Raw genomic sequence first — 14,396 nt, forward strand, 5'->3', positions numbered from 1 at the left:
AACTTTTTTCAGAAAACTGCAGTCTAGCCCTGCTTCCTCCCATTGTGAACCTGATTTTTTTTTAAGCCATATGTGAGGTTTTTGCTTTAATCTCCATTTCATTTTATCAGAGTCAGCCCAATGCTTAGCCCATTCTAAGGGCTGTTTGATCTCCACAAACAGCAGCTCTTCAACTCTCTCAGCTGGTCATGGGACACCTCTCTGATTTGGCTCCTTTCTCACCTACTACAAGTGCTCTCACACTGGCAGGCCCAACTTCCCAGAGACAAGCCACAATCCCAAGGTTACACTCAAATCTCACAGGGCACTAGTTACAACCCTCTCCCTGGTGCCATTGTGGTTTTTGAGCATGTCTATTTATACAAGCAAATCACTCTTGATAATGTCAGTTTTAAACATAACCATTTAACCTATTAATAGGGCAAAAGAATTAATAATAATATCACAAATACTCATATATTAAAACCAGTACAAAAGCATTAAAATATATCCCTAATTTATACATAACCTGTATTATAGTATTTGTAGGAGATGAATATCAATGTATTTATTACCTGTGGGGGATATTACATAAGCCTGTCAGAGGAGCACATGAGGGAGGACACCTCAGGTGCTTGAAGGTAACCCACAATTCTGGACTGCAGCCTTTGATGTTGTTGGTCTGTTCAGGGACATCCATACCACACAAAGCTATTTCTCTGAGAGCCACTTGTCTGCTAGTCTTCACTGCTCTCCAGCTGGTCAAATCCTCTTCTCTTCTATACCCAAAGCAACATGTCATTTACAAGCCGTTTCAACTTACTGTAAGCCTTGAAAGGGAGTTTAGGAAGTGTTGCCTTACTGCTCCTGTAAATGATCTATTTAGAAATATAGCTCAAAGAGTGGTGCTTTTCCAACCCTCTGCTGGTTATTTCCTCTTAAGTCAGATTCTTCAATTTCTTCATTAAACCAGCCTCAGAGACTGTCTCCAATATCCCATTTCCAAAATTTTTCAGTAGTTTTGGTCAGAACATTTTCACTCACAATGGGTCTCCTTTCATTTAAAAAGCAAGGATGCCAGGGGTGGCCAGGTGGCTCAGCGAGTAAGAGCACTGGCTCCAGTGTCGGGATGACCAGGAGATCAAATCTGGGCTCAGATACTTAGCACCACACCCAGAAATAATTTGCCACGTAACCTTGAGCAAGTTACTTAACCCCAATTGCTTAAAAAAAAAAAAGCAAGGATGCCTTAGAGCTCCCCAAGAAATCAAATAGCCTTTTAAAAATCATACCCTAAGGGGTGGTTAGGTGGCACAATAAGTAAGAGCGCCAGCCCCTGAGTCAGGATGACCCGGGATCGGCTCTGGCCTCAGATACTTAACACCCACACAAAAAATACTGGCGGTGTAACCTTGGGCAAGTTACTTAACCCCAATTGCTTAAAAAAAATCATACTCTAGATTCCAAATAATCACCCGAGTTAGCTCTCCCCTCCTGAGTTTTGAAACAGTCATATGCAAATAAACCTAGAGATTATAATGTCTGATAGCCTTAAGTTCTCAACATGGACTACTATCTTATGTTATATCTTTGAAATTGAATTTCTTTGTATTAACTTTTTTCCAGTTTTTAATAAATGAAAATAGCTTCTCTATACCATTGAATCATCAATATCTTTACATATCAAAGAAACATCAACCTACATCTTTCTCTTTATATTTATTCCCCATTATATTTATTACATATTATTCATATATTTTATAATTATTTGTTTGTATTAATATATTTATTTCTGTCTAAAATTGCTTGAATTCTATCTAAAAACTGTGTTTCATTCAGGCATCAAAATGTCCAACTCTGATACAAACAATGCCTTATATCCTTTACAATTGATTTAATTATTTTCCTTTATATAATGATTTTTATATTCCCTTTAAATTTTATATATATACATATATAAATTTATATTTCCTTTATATAATTATTTTTCTTTATGCAATAACTTTTCTGACCTTTTCAGCACTATGCTTAAAAGCTACCTGGTAGTACCACAATCTGTCAAGTACTCCTGGGACCCTGTCTCCAATACCCCAATATCCAATATCCCAATATCTCCAATGTCTCACAGAGACACTGTGTTAGCTTCCCCAGTCTTCTGTCATTTGCAAGTTGGACGATCAGGCTATCTAAATCCTTACTGGGTCATTGATGACAATGTTAAAGAGCACAGGGACAATAAATCCCTTGGGTATTCTCTTAGAAACGTCCTGCTCCATTGACATTGAACTATTAACACCTGCTCCTTAAATGTAGTCATTTGATCATTTCTGATATCCATCTAATGGTATTATATTCTTTCCTGTATCTCTTCATTTTCCTTCAAAAAAGAAGTGCAAGATAGTCTATCTATAATTATTTTCTAAAATCAAAATAAACGATATTTATTCTCATGATCTACCAGTTTAGCAACCCTATCAAAAATGGAAATAAGGAAAATAGACTGGCATGAATGGTAAGCCATCCTAGTTCTTTGTAATCATTTCTTCCTTTTCTAGATGTTTACTAATCACCTCCTTAATGATACAATGATGAAATTCTAGGATTTTCCTAGACCCTGAGGTTAAGTTTATTGACCTATATAGCTTGTAGACTTTTTTAAATTAAAAAATTTAAAATTAAACTACAATTAAAAAAAACAATTTTAAGTTAAATTTAAAATTTTAATTATGTGTGTATATATACATGTGTATATATGCATATATCTGTATATATGTATGTGTGTATGCATACGTGTATACATATGCATGTACATGTGCATGTGTATATATATATGTATATGCATATGCATATGCATATGTATATGTATGTATATATCCTTCTTAAGCCCTAGAGTGCCTTTTTCATTCTCCACAGTCTTTCAGCTATCACATAGCTCAGTAGTAATATCCACTTTTTATTTCAATAGGATTAAAGGGCTTTAATTGCTGATTTGTGCCCCAGGTCTTTTGGAGAATCATTTAACTGAGTCAGTGCATTCTCCCAATCTGTTTTATCCTGACTCATTCCCCAGTTTATTGTATCATATGCTCTCAGAAAAGTCTTGCTAACAGATGTGTACTATAGTGACATCTGAGGATTGTTATTGCTCTGCTCTCCTTTCTCTTTTTTTTCTCCTCGTCTTCCTCTCATACTCCCTTTCATTTTCTCTCTTCCTTTATTCTATTTTTTTTGTTTGTTTCTTTCATCCTAGAACTGCCAAAAACTGAAGAACACTAGCCTTTGGATTAAAGTAAACATTGCCTTTGTAGAATTGTAATGGTAAGAAAAATAGGATTTTTTGCTGTTTTTCTGGATTGAGTTTTAACTAATCAAGTGTTTTTGAACTTTGCATATGACTACAACAAGAATCTTTGATTGGAAACAATGTACATTGTATTGCCCTTAATAGGTCTAAGGGAGTTTGAAGATCTCCCCTGCTCCTTAACAAGCAAAATATAATCACATGGGAGTTCACAGTGGGAAGAGCTTGCAAAAAAGGGTGGAATAGGAAGGAGCAGATAAAAGCACCAGCAGAGCTGGGAGCAGACAGAACTGAGAGAATGTTTATGATGTTGGCACTGTTGATCTGTTTTACTTTCTCAGACAGAAGTTCTTTTTGTCTGTGTCGATTTCTCAGACAGAAGTTCTGTCTGTTGTTCTGTATTGGTTTCTCAGACAGAAAGTGAATTGAGATGATAGCACTGGTAATATGAGTAAATATTGCAGCCCTGTTAAGCTTTGTTTTCCTAGAAACAGAAACTGCAAAGAGCTTGGAGTTAAGCAGTACTTGTGAGCTGAGATATGGAACAGGAGTGGAGAGCTGCCTACATGTAAATTGAGGCAAGAGCTGGGAAAGGTTAGCCCATGGAGAAGGAGCCCTAGGGTTTGGAAGTCAGTCTTGAGTTAAGATGAAAGAGAACTTTACTTTGTATACTCTGTATTGACTAATGAGATTCATAACTTACTGTGACCTAGAGGTGGATGGTATTTGTACTTTCTGTTACCACTTAAGGATGATTGGCTTAAGGGTGATTGGAAGCTAGCATATAGTCAAGATGAAAGGGGACTTTACTTGGATACTTTGTATTGACTGAGGAGATTGTAACTTACTGTGACCTAGAGATGAATGGCATTTGTATTTTCTGCTACCCCTTAAAGATAACTATAAGATATACTTAATGATATGTTTTGTTTAAGACTATGTGGCCACCTTAGTAATAAGTTATGTTATGTTGTTATGAATATTATGCTTTAGTTTCTGTAATGTTATGCTTTTTTATTGCTGAATAAATAGAGAGTTCGTTATACTATGTGATTAAACCCTTAAAATTATTCACAGCAGCAGTCCTCAGGAGAGCTGCTGCAATTGGCTTTATAAGCATTTATCCAATGAAAACAAATTTCATCCTTTTATTAATAAAAATCATTTATTTTGTTTAGTACTTTGTAGCTTTATAATTTTCAAAATGCTTTTGTTATCTCATTTGATCCTTATGATAAACCTGTGAGATAGGTATTATCTTAAGTACTACATAGATGGTGTCCAAGACCTTCTACTCTGATGCCTTATCATGTTGTGGAGGTGACTTTGGGGAGCTTCAAGGCTCTGCCAGTAGAGTAAAGGGACTGGAAGGTTTTTACCATGTTATAAAGCTTTTGGAATCCTCTGTTTTCTGAGGGCCTGGTTGAGTACAGAGAAATTTATCACAAGTAATCTGATCACTTGGTCATGAATTCTTTGGCCATGGCAACCTATGAAACAAAGAAAAACACAGCATCATTATCAGTCCCTTCTGTTCCCACATGATGGTAGAGGAATGGCAAAAAAGGAGAAAAGTGTGCTATAAACATCTATAAACATTCACTCAGATATGGGTACTCTGTAAGATGTTTGTCCATTGAGCAATGAGCCAATACTACTAAAAGACATTAATTGCATTGATCTTTATATTCTCATTATTGAAAGACATAAAGAATGCTGCAGGGAAATTCAATGATGTCTCAAAGGTTCTTCTTGGAGAAGCAAACAAGATACGGTTTTATTGTGTATCTGAAGGCAACAAAAAGCATTATCCCATGAACTGGTCATGGCCTATTGCCATGCTTACAATAAGCATTTGCAAAAATACCACCATGGAAATATTTTAGCTTATGTGCCTATATTTGGTTGCAGAGGATAAGCAGATATAGGGGATTTGGGGGATTATTTGTTTTTTGGAGGGGCAATTGGGGTTAAGTGACTTGCCCAAGGTCACATGGCTAGTAAGTGTTAAGTGTATGAGGCAAGATATGAACTCAGGTCCTCCTGACTCCAAGACCAATGCTCTATTCACTGTGCCACCTAGCTGCCTGTTATGGGAATGGGAATTTAAGATCTTCCCTTTGATAGGCTTAAGTGGCTCTGAGAACCTTCCTTGATTTGAAAATATATTCTATCCCGTAATAGGCTGAATGTGATCACATTAAGCCTATGGCAGGAGGCTTGTTTTTCAGGAACGCCCACACCTTGATACTTTCTGATTGGGAAGTGGGTCAAGAGGGATGTGACATTCTCTGAGCCAGGAGAAGGCTATATATACCCTGATGTGAGGCTTTGATTTGGAGCTCAATTTGAGAAGAGTTGTATGATTTGACCAGATAAGACTCTGGGCAGCCATTGAGCCGCACCCCCCCCTCCCCCCAGCTTTGAAAACCCAGATGTTGGTGCTTCTCTCTCTGGTAACTGACTAGGTTTGAATGTAATGGTCAGACAGTTGGAAGCCTGTCTGCTGATTTGTTTCTCTGTGTGTATTTTTTGTCTGCTTGTAACCTCTGTATTCTCTGAAGTTCAGGGTGCTGACCTTTTTCTCCTTAGCTAGGTAAATGACTTGTTTTTCATTAAAGCAAGATTGTTAACCCATTTTGAGTTGCTTTCCTTTAGAAAAGCAGATCTAAGAACCTGTGTTGGCAGCCACCCAGGGGATGCTAGGGTGCTTGCTGCTACACCACCCCAGATATAGGAGTTTTATAAAAATTATAATGATACTCTAAATTAAATCAAAATCACATTATAACTCTGTAGCTTCATTGCAAAAGGGGATAGATTGGGAGGAATATATTGAGCAGCTGTAAGACACAAGAAAAAGCAGCTAGGTGGCATGGTGGATAGAGTGCCAGGCCTAGAGTCAGGAAGACTCATTTTCCTGTGTTCAAATCTGAATAGCTGTGTGACCCTGGGCAAGTCACTTAACTCTGCTTGCCTCAGTTTTATCATCTGTAAACTGGAGAAGGAAATGGCAAACCACTCCATTATTTTGCCAAGAAAACCCCAGATGAGGGTCACAAAAAATTAGACACAACTGAAACAACTGAACAGTAAGCTACAAGAAAGGTCAAAGGGTTTACCGACCATATATGAGTTTTATGCTTATATAACATGAATACTATTTTGTGGAAAAAAACAGTATATCTTAGACTTGGCAAGTACCAAATAATATATCACAAAATGAAGCCAATTCTGTTTCAATTGATAGGAATTGACTTGAAAATGACTTGCTACTGATGACAGACTAATGTCTGAATCAGGTATCTGTGTATAACCAGACCACTGACTTGTTAGAGCAATGACCAAAATTAAATATTTTTTAAATTGAAGAAGGAATTAAAAATTAGAAAATAAACAGTATGTGATTAAAACAACAATCAATAAGGTAGCATTTATTAAGCACGACTATGTGATGGTCACTACACTAGGTGCAGGAATGTAAAGATAAAAAATTAAATAATCTTGCTCTTTAAGGTGACTATAGTGAGGAATTACACAGAAGTGATATCTTTGTTATAAGAAGACTCTATGATGGGAAAAAAAAACTAGTTATGTACCAATAGTGAGGGATAACCAATTCTCAGCCCTTGCATTTCACTGGTCCCCACACAATGTCAAAAGAATAAGAGAAAGGTCTTTGTAGTGGATTTATGAGAGGTTGTGGACAAGAGGGACACAGAATAGACAAGCATGGATGCAACTTGTTTCATTGGATGTAGTAATCATTCAGCATTACAGAATTAATTAAGGATATATTGATGAAGTTTTGAACTCATCACTGTGGGTTGTTTCTTCTCATTGGTTCAGATCACGGTCCTCTTTGCCTTCCTCTCTGTCTCTGTTTCTCTGTCTCTCTCAGTCTCTCTCTTTCAGTCTGTCTCTGTCATCTATCCATCTATCCATCCATCTATCTATCTATCTATCTATCTATCTATCTATCTATCTATCTATCTATCTATCTATCTGTCTGTCTGTCTGTCTCTGTCTCTCTCAGTCTCTGTCTCTCTCCCCTACACGGAGTAGATGAAGATAACATTACGGTGGAAGGTACTAACAGATCCAAGACTGGGAAAGGTCTCCTGTAGAAGGTGACATTTGAGCTAAGTCTTGAAGAAAGTCAGGGATTCTAAGACACAGGTAGGAGGAAGGAGAGGATTCTTACCATAAACCATACATGGAAAATCTACCCAGTATACTTCCTCTAATCCTTTTCATACTTCAAACATACCAATGTAATGTTCAGTCTGCTGGTCCATTTGTTGTCTCTCAATTACATTATATGACTTTTCCACCTCATTTTCCAATTATACATTTCTTTGACACTATCTTTAATATCACTTTCCATTCATACATCATTGTCGACAAAATCCAGCAGACTATGTATATCCCCGGTGCACTTTCTCATCTCCCTTTGTGTTATTCATAGTATTGATTCTTCCAAGAGAGTTATTTTCCATGTTTTGCAGCCACAGAGCATCACTAAGCATAGGGGCATTAAACAGATGAGCTTTTGTAGCAGTGGATAGTTTAAGATCATCAAAAGTACTGTGTAATTTACCAAATGTCATCCAGCTCATTCTCTTCAGACTCAGTTCTGGGACCAAACCATCATCTAGTTGCAGTGTTGCAGTACCTGCCCAGGATAACAAACACACGTACAAAAATATAAACACAGCTATTCCTGGGAATACTGGATTCTTTTATAGAATATATACATTAGAAATGAGAGAGACAGATAAACTAAATCAATAGGCAGCCTACCTATTTGATTAGTTACATGTCATAATCTGGATACCATGCATTTTTTATCCACTTAGTTTTTGAAATGTTGATTATTAGACTGATCTTTTTCATGTTGCTGAGGATTTCACTGAGGCTTTGGGGTTTGGTACTTTTTAAACATACTGTATTTATATTAACATTAATTTTCCTTCCTTCCAACTCCTCCCCCACTCATTGAGAAGGCAAGCAATATGATATCAATTACATATGTGAGGTCATGCAAAATATATTTCCATATTGGCCATGTTGAAGAGAAAAAGAAAGAAAAATAAAGTGTTTGAAAAAATATACTCCAATCAGCATTCAGAGTTTATCAGTTCTCTCTTTAGTTGTGGATAGCATTTTTCATTATGAAACCTTTGAAATTATTGTATTAATTAGAGGAGCTAAGTCTTTCACAGTTTATCATCATTATGCTATTGCTGTTACTTTGTATAATGTTTGTCTGCTACTACTCACTTCACTTTGCATCAATTCACATAAGCTTCCCCAGGTTTTTCTGAAACCACCCTGTTCAGCATTTCTTATAGCAATAGTATTCCACTATTATATACCACTTCTTCTGTCATTCCTCAATTGATGGACATCCCCTCAATTTCCAGTTCTTTGCCACCACAAAAAGAGCTGCTATACATATTTTTGTACATACAGGTTCCTTTCCCTTTGGTGTTTAGTCTTGATACAATTAGTGAAAGGTCACCTATGAATGGGAGAATTTACAGATTGTCAGTTGATGGAAACCTTTTTATTTAGGACATCTACTTGGAACATCTTCCTGGATTCTGACGTTATGTAATCTTAATGTCTTTCTATTTTGTGCCTCCTTTCATGTAAATATGCAGTAAATCAATAAACAAAACTATTTCCAGTCACATCTGTCATAGATTCTTGTATAGTTTTAATGCATGCACGGAAAACTAGGGAGATGTCTAGGGAGAGCCTGCAAGATGGAATTTTGTTCTTCTGAGTTAAATGCTTCTAAAAGAATTCACGAACAACATGCATGGCAGGATTCTATTCATTTCTGTCAATTGTGTGACTGTAAAAGTATGCACTATCTACTATGAAAAATCATTGATGAAAATCTGACTATTCCTTCTTCATATTTTCACCAAGGATGATATTCAAGCATACAATGCACTCTTGTTGTGTATATTTTACAGAGAAAAGAAATTTAGCCAAAGGGGTCAATAGATGCTTATGTCTTCTTAGCCACTTTTAGTTCATAAGAATCATTTCAGTCTGACCTTTTCAATTCTCTCCAAACTTTTCTCTCTTGAACTATCTCAAAAATTCAAAATCTAAGTGCCTTTAAAATTGTACAGCTTTATTTCTGTATTTCTTCAGAAAGGTTCAGCTCTTGTACCCAAAGTCGCCTTTGTGTCTTTACCACTTCCTTACATAGTACATAAGATACTGAGATGTTAGAATCCCAATGCAGTCATTCTATTGAGCTAATAAGTAGCAGCTGGAACCTTTGGAACCTTCCAAGTCCCTTCCAAACCATCCCTTTAACTCCAGGGTATTCAGGAGATTTCTCCAGCTCATTACCCTGCCTATTTTTGTACATATTCCCTACCTCTGAACCAGTTAATTAAATTTAAGTCTACAAATCTTAATTAAGTACCTATTACATATAAGGCTCTTTGTTAACACGGTACAATGGACATTCAGTCTAATTATTGAATCAAGCTGAACTCCTTTTCCAAAGTGTGCTTTGAGAATCATAATTCAAACTGACCAAATCAATGAACAAGTATTATTAAAGTACCTACCATGTTTTAGGTATATAGAACTATGAAGAAAGAGAGAGAGAATTATAGAGAACTATATAGAACTTTTAAGTATATAGAACATATAGAACTATGCTAAGTTCTGGGGATACAATACAAAGAATGAAATCATCCCTTTGCTCAAAGAGCTTACTTTTGAATTGGGAGACAAGATATTTCTAGATAGATAGATAGATAGATAGATACACATATATACATACATATGAAGGACATGTGTATTTGTGTATATAAATGTATGCAGCACAGATATAAAGTGAATAATTACAAATAGATACAAAATAAAGACAGTTTGGAAGGGAGAGTACTAGTAACTTCATGCAGAAAGATGATGCTTAAATGGAGCCTTAAAGGAAGAGAAAGATTCTGAGATAGAGATAAGGAGACAATACATTCCAGGCATGGGAGACAATCTATATGAAGGCAAGTATATAGAAGAGGGAATGCCCTGTATGAGGAACAAACAAGTTAGTTTGGCTGGACTGCAGAGTTCAGGAGTAATAACCAATGAGATTGGCAAAATGGGTTAGGACCCAGATTGTGAAAGACTTTAAAAATAAAACTGAGGAGTTTATGCTTTATCCTGGAGGGAATAGGAAAACACTGGAATTGGTTAAGTATGTTAGTTACATGGTTAAATTTGCATTTAAGAAAAATTATTTTGGCAGCTATGTACAGTGGAAAGTGGGGAGATACTTGTGATAGGGAGAGTAATTAGGAGGCTCTTGCAATAATCTAGGCAAAAAAGATGAGGATCTAAATGACAGTCATAGCTATGTAAATGGAAAGGTCAGGATATATGATAGATGTGAAGGCAGAAATAGCAAAATCTGGCAACTGATTGGATATGTGAGGTGAGAGAGTGAAGCATTCAGGATAATACTGAAGTTAAGAACCTAGGGAACTAGAAGGGTAGTGATACCTTCAACAGAAACAGGGAACTTGTGCAGCTAGGTGACACAGTGAATAGAGTACCAGCCCTGGAGTCAAGAGGACCTGAGTTCAAATTCGGCCTCATATACTTAATACTTACTAGCTGTGTGACTTTGGGCAAGTCACTTAACCCCAAATGCCATGCTTTCCCCCCTCCAAAAAGCAAAAAAAAAAAAAAAAGGAAAGAAAGAAACAGGGAACTTTTTAGCCATGGTTTAAATGGAGATTTACACTGTGAGTCATATGTAAGTAGCATATGCTACTTATATAATTATAAGTAAATTGTAAATTTATTGTCGATTCCAGGGGTACCAGATCTTTGTCATGATCATCAGTTTAATAAACAATCCCTCTGTAGTGGAATCTCAGACAGTGGACTCCAACCATAATACATGGTTTGCATGTTGCAATATTAATTTTGCATCACTGCAGGACTTTTATCTTCATCAGCTACATTACAATAAATGTTATAGCCTGTATTTAAAAGAAATATAAACACTATCCCCATATAGCCTAATGGAAAATGAAGGGTATATTACTGCAGTCTCTAGATGAATGAATCACCTGGGAATATTGATCCTTTATAATGAAGTTGACCATTTTTTTGTAACTCATGTGAATCAGTGTTATCACATGCTATGCTACACAAAGACAGTGTTTCCAGTGAGCCACACAGGACAAAAAGGCCTCTCCTCACAGACTTTATTTGTGCACGCACAGCCGAAGGTCAACAGGACTAGGCCTAGGCAAAATATGTGAGGCATTCACATTTGTCTTCAGGGTCCCCAGTCTTCTGTCTCCATGCCTTTAAACTTTCTCAATATAATAGGACCCTTGATTCACTTCTGAGAATGTTCTGTTGTAATAGGTAATGGACCATTAAAAGCTCATCTTTAATGAAGACAAAACAGAGACAGAAGAAACCATCAGGGTCCAAGTTTCTTTATGCTATACACGCACATGCATTATCTAATATATACCATGTGCACTTTTGTTCAATTATTCCATTAAGTATGTGCACATTTCCACATCTGGGCTTTGGCTTTCTATCTCTACCACCCACTTGGTTAACATTTTTATACTGGCTATTCCATGCAAACGATCTCAAGGGCTCTCTATAATGTAACCACAAGCTCTCCAAAGATCTCAAATTGATCATCAAGGGTAACTCATCCCAGGTCAGTCCCAGTGTCTGCACACTAAGCATGTGATTTAAACCAGTGGAATGTAATGCTGCATATTCTTCCATAATACACACACAATGTCCAATTCAAAGACCAAAGTAACAATGCTGAGTATTAAATAAACCCAGGACTAGGAAACACATGGATTCAGAAGATTAGAGAAAAGCTATTCTCTCAATTTAGGAAGCACAGAAGACCTCGTAGAACAAGATTCAAATGAGTTCTTTTCTTCAACGCCTGAATGACTACAAGGTAGTCACATATTTTACTTAAGAACCCAATGCAGTTTACAATGGAAGGATTAGATCTCTATGTCTTTGAACTGGCTGCCCTTGAGGCCCTGAATGATTTCCCTCCTGTCTTCTGTCTCTGAAACTCTTCGACTTCCTTCAGGACTCAGCTCAAAATCCACTTTCTGCAGGAGGAATTCTCAGTCCTTACCCCACCACCATCCCTAGCTCTTAATGCCTTCCCTTCTAAGGCTACCTTGTACTCTATAGGTATCTTATATATACTTATGTATGTTTTGTCTCCCCCTTGAATATCAGCTCCTTGACGACAAGGGCTGTCTTCACTTTTTCTTTGTATTCTTAGAACTTAGCACAGTTTTAGGCACTTAGCAAATGTGTAATAAATGCTTGTTCACTGATTGCTTGGAGAACATTAGGAGATATTTCTCTAGTATGACATTCAGTTTTCAACTCTAAAAAATTAGGACTAGCTTTGAAATGGATAATTGCCTAAATAATTTGAACCTGAAGGGGTTCTGGGAGAAAGTCCCTGCCCCTTCAAGGAAATATTAGATTTGGAATTGGAAGCCCTACTGCTTACTTGAATCCAAATGCTACTGGTTACTACATGTATGACTTTAGACAAATCACTTTACTCCTCTGGGTCTCAGTTCCCTGATCTGCAAAATGGTGAGATTGGATTGGGTAATATCTAAAGTCCCTTCCAACTCAAAATCTATGATCTTTTACTTATGTACAAGTTGAAATAAAGATAATCCTAGGAAGGACAACATATCGATTCATTATTAATCATCAACATGAATGAGTTAGATTTTTTCCTGATATCAGCTTTTGATGGGAGAAGAAGATAGAAAGACCAAGAGCTGAAATTTTGAGGCAAGGGAAAGATTACTAGGAGCAAGGGAAGAAGGGGTCCAGAAAAGGAGACTGGTGGTAGATAAGGCACAAGTTACCTACATAATCAGAGGGAAGTCTGGAGGTATATTTAATGAATTATTTTATCCCCAGACTTCAATAGCATTGCAGCTTTAATCAGATTCTTTTCCCATATACTTTATCAGAACTGGAGTTTTAGTTCTCTCAATGAGGGTTCAGGCATCCTGAAAAAGTGTAATCCTTGCATGTCTTGGTCCTGTCTATTACAGTTATAGATATTATAATAGAGTGACTGGCCCAATAACAAGTTTTTGTGATTTTATTGTCAGGTTTCATTTTACCATATCCTTGTTGTTATTGTATAAAAGGGTTGGGCAAGGCAAACAGATGTTCAATGGGCAGCAGCATGAAATTAGAATTATGCTTTCAGTGGGGCCAAGGGAATGACTCAAATGCTAGTAAGCCTTGGAACTCTCCTATGTACTTCATTCTAACCAATTGCAGGAATATTGACTTGATTTCCAACTTTAGTTAAAAAATATGATACACTAAGTCATTCAGCACATTTTCAATGACCTCTAAAAATCGAATGAAAAGAACATGGAACTTTCCTACCACTCCCATCACTGCAGGAAATCTTATTCAACATCAAATAATTTACTTCCAGACATTTCCACTGTAGTATGATTCAAAATGAAAAGCAGTTTATAGAGAAAGGTGTTTGAGTACCCTGACAGCCCACTGACTCTACTATATATATAGAAGCTTCACCTCTCCTTCTCTCCTGAGTAGCTTCCTGTCAGAGCACTTGAATTCTGAATGATACTGGGAATAAGATATTTGAATTGTTTATTTCTGGCTGCTTGCAATATTTTCTTGTTGGCCTGGAGGGCTTTGGAATTCAATTATAATATTCCTGGGAGTTTTAATTTTGGGATCTCTTTCAAAAGGTGATCAGTGGATTCTTTCCATTTTTATTTTATCCTCTGGTTCTAGGATATCAGGGAAATTTTCCTTGATAATTTCTTGAAATAGGATGTATAGATTCTTTTTATGATCATGGCTTTCAGATACTCCAATAATTCTTTCTTTCTTTCTTTCTTTCTTTCTTTCTTTCTTTCTTTCTTTCTTTCTTTCTTTCTTTCTTTCTTTCTTTCTTTCTTTCTTTCTTTCTTTCTTTCTTTCTTTCTTTCTTTCTTTCTTTCTTTCTTTCTTTCTTTCTTTCTTTCTTTCTTTCTTTCTTTCTTTCTTTCTTTCT

General features: G+C 36.5%; 1 protein-coding gene across 3 annotated transcripts in view; it reads left to right on the forward strand.

Moving 5' to 3' along the window:
• The first annotated feature begins 3,086 nt into the window (after positions 1 to 3,086).
• The window catches only part of RMDN2 (regulator of microtubule dynamics 2), a 146,172-nt gene continuing 134,862 nt past the window's right edge, over positions 3,087 to 14,396 (forward strand). For all 3 annotated transcript variants that reach the window (XM_069108589.1, XM_069108586.1, XM_069108588.1), the window contains exon 1: positions 3,087 to 3,297. The gene's annotated coding sequence lies outside the window, so the exon portion shown is untranslated. The remainder of the gene's footprint in view (positions 3,298 to 14,396) is intronic.

This window comes from Petaurus breviceps, unplaced genomic scaffold (assembly GCF_028583685.1).
Source record: "Petaurus breviceps papuanus isolate PSGF00001 unplaced genomic scaffold, PetGlider_PUasm1.0 90407, whole genome shotgun sequence".
Taxonomy (NCBI): Eukaryota; Metazoa; Chordata; class Mammalia; order Diprotodontia; family Petauridae; genus Petaurus; species Petaurus breviceps.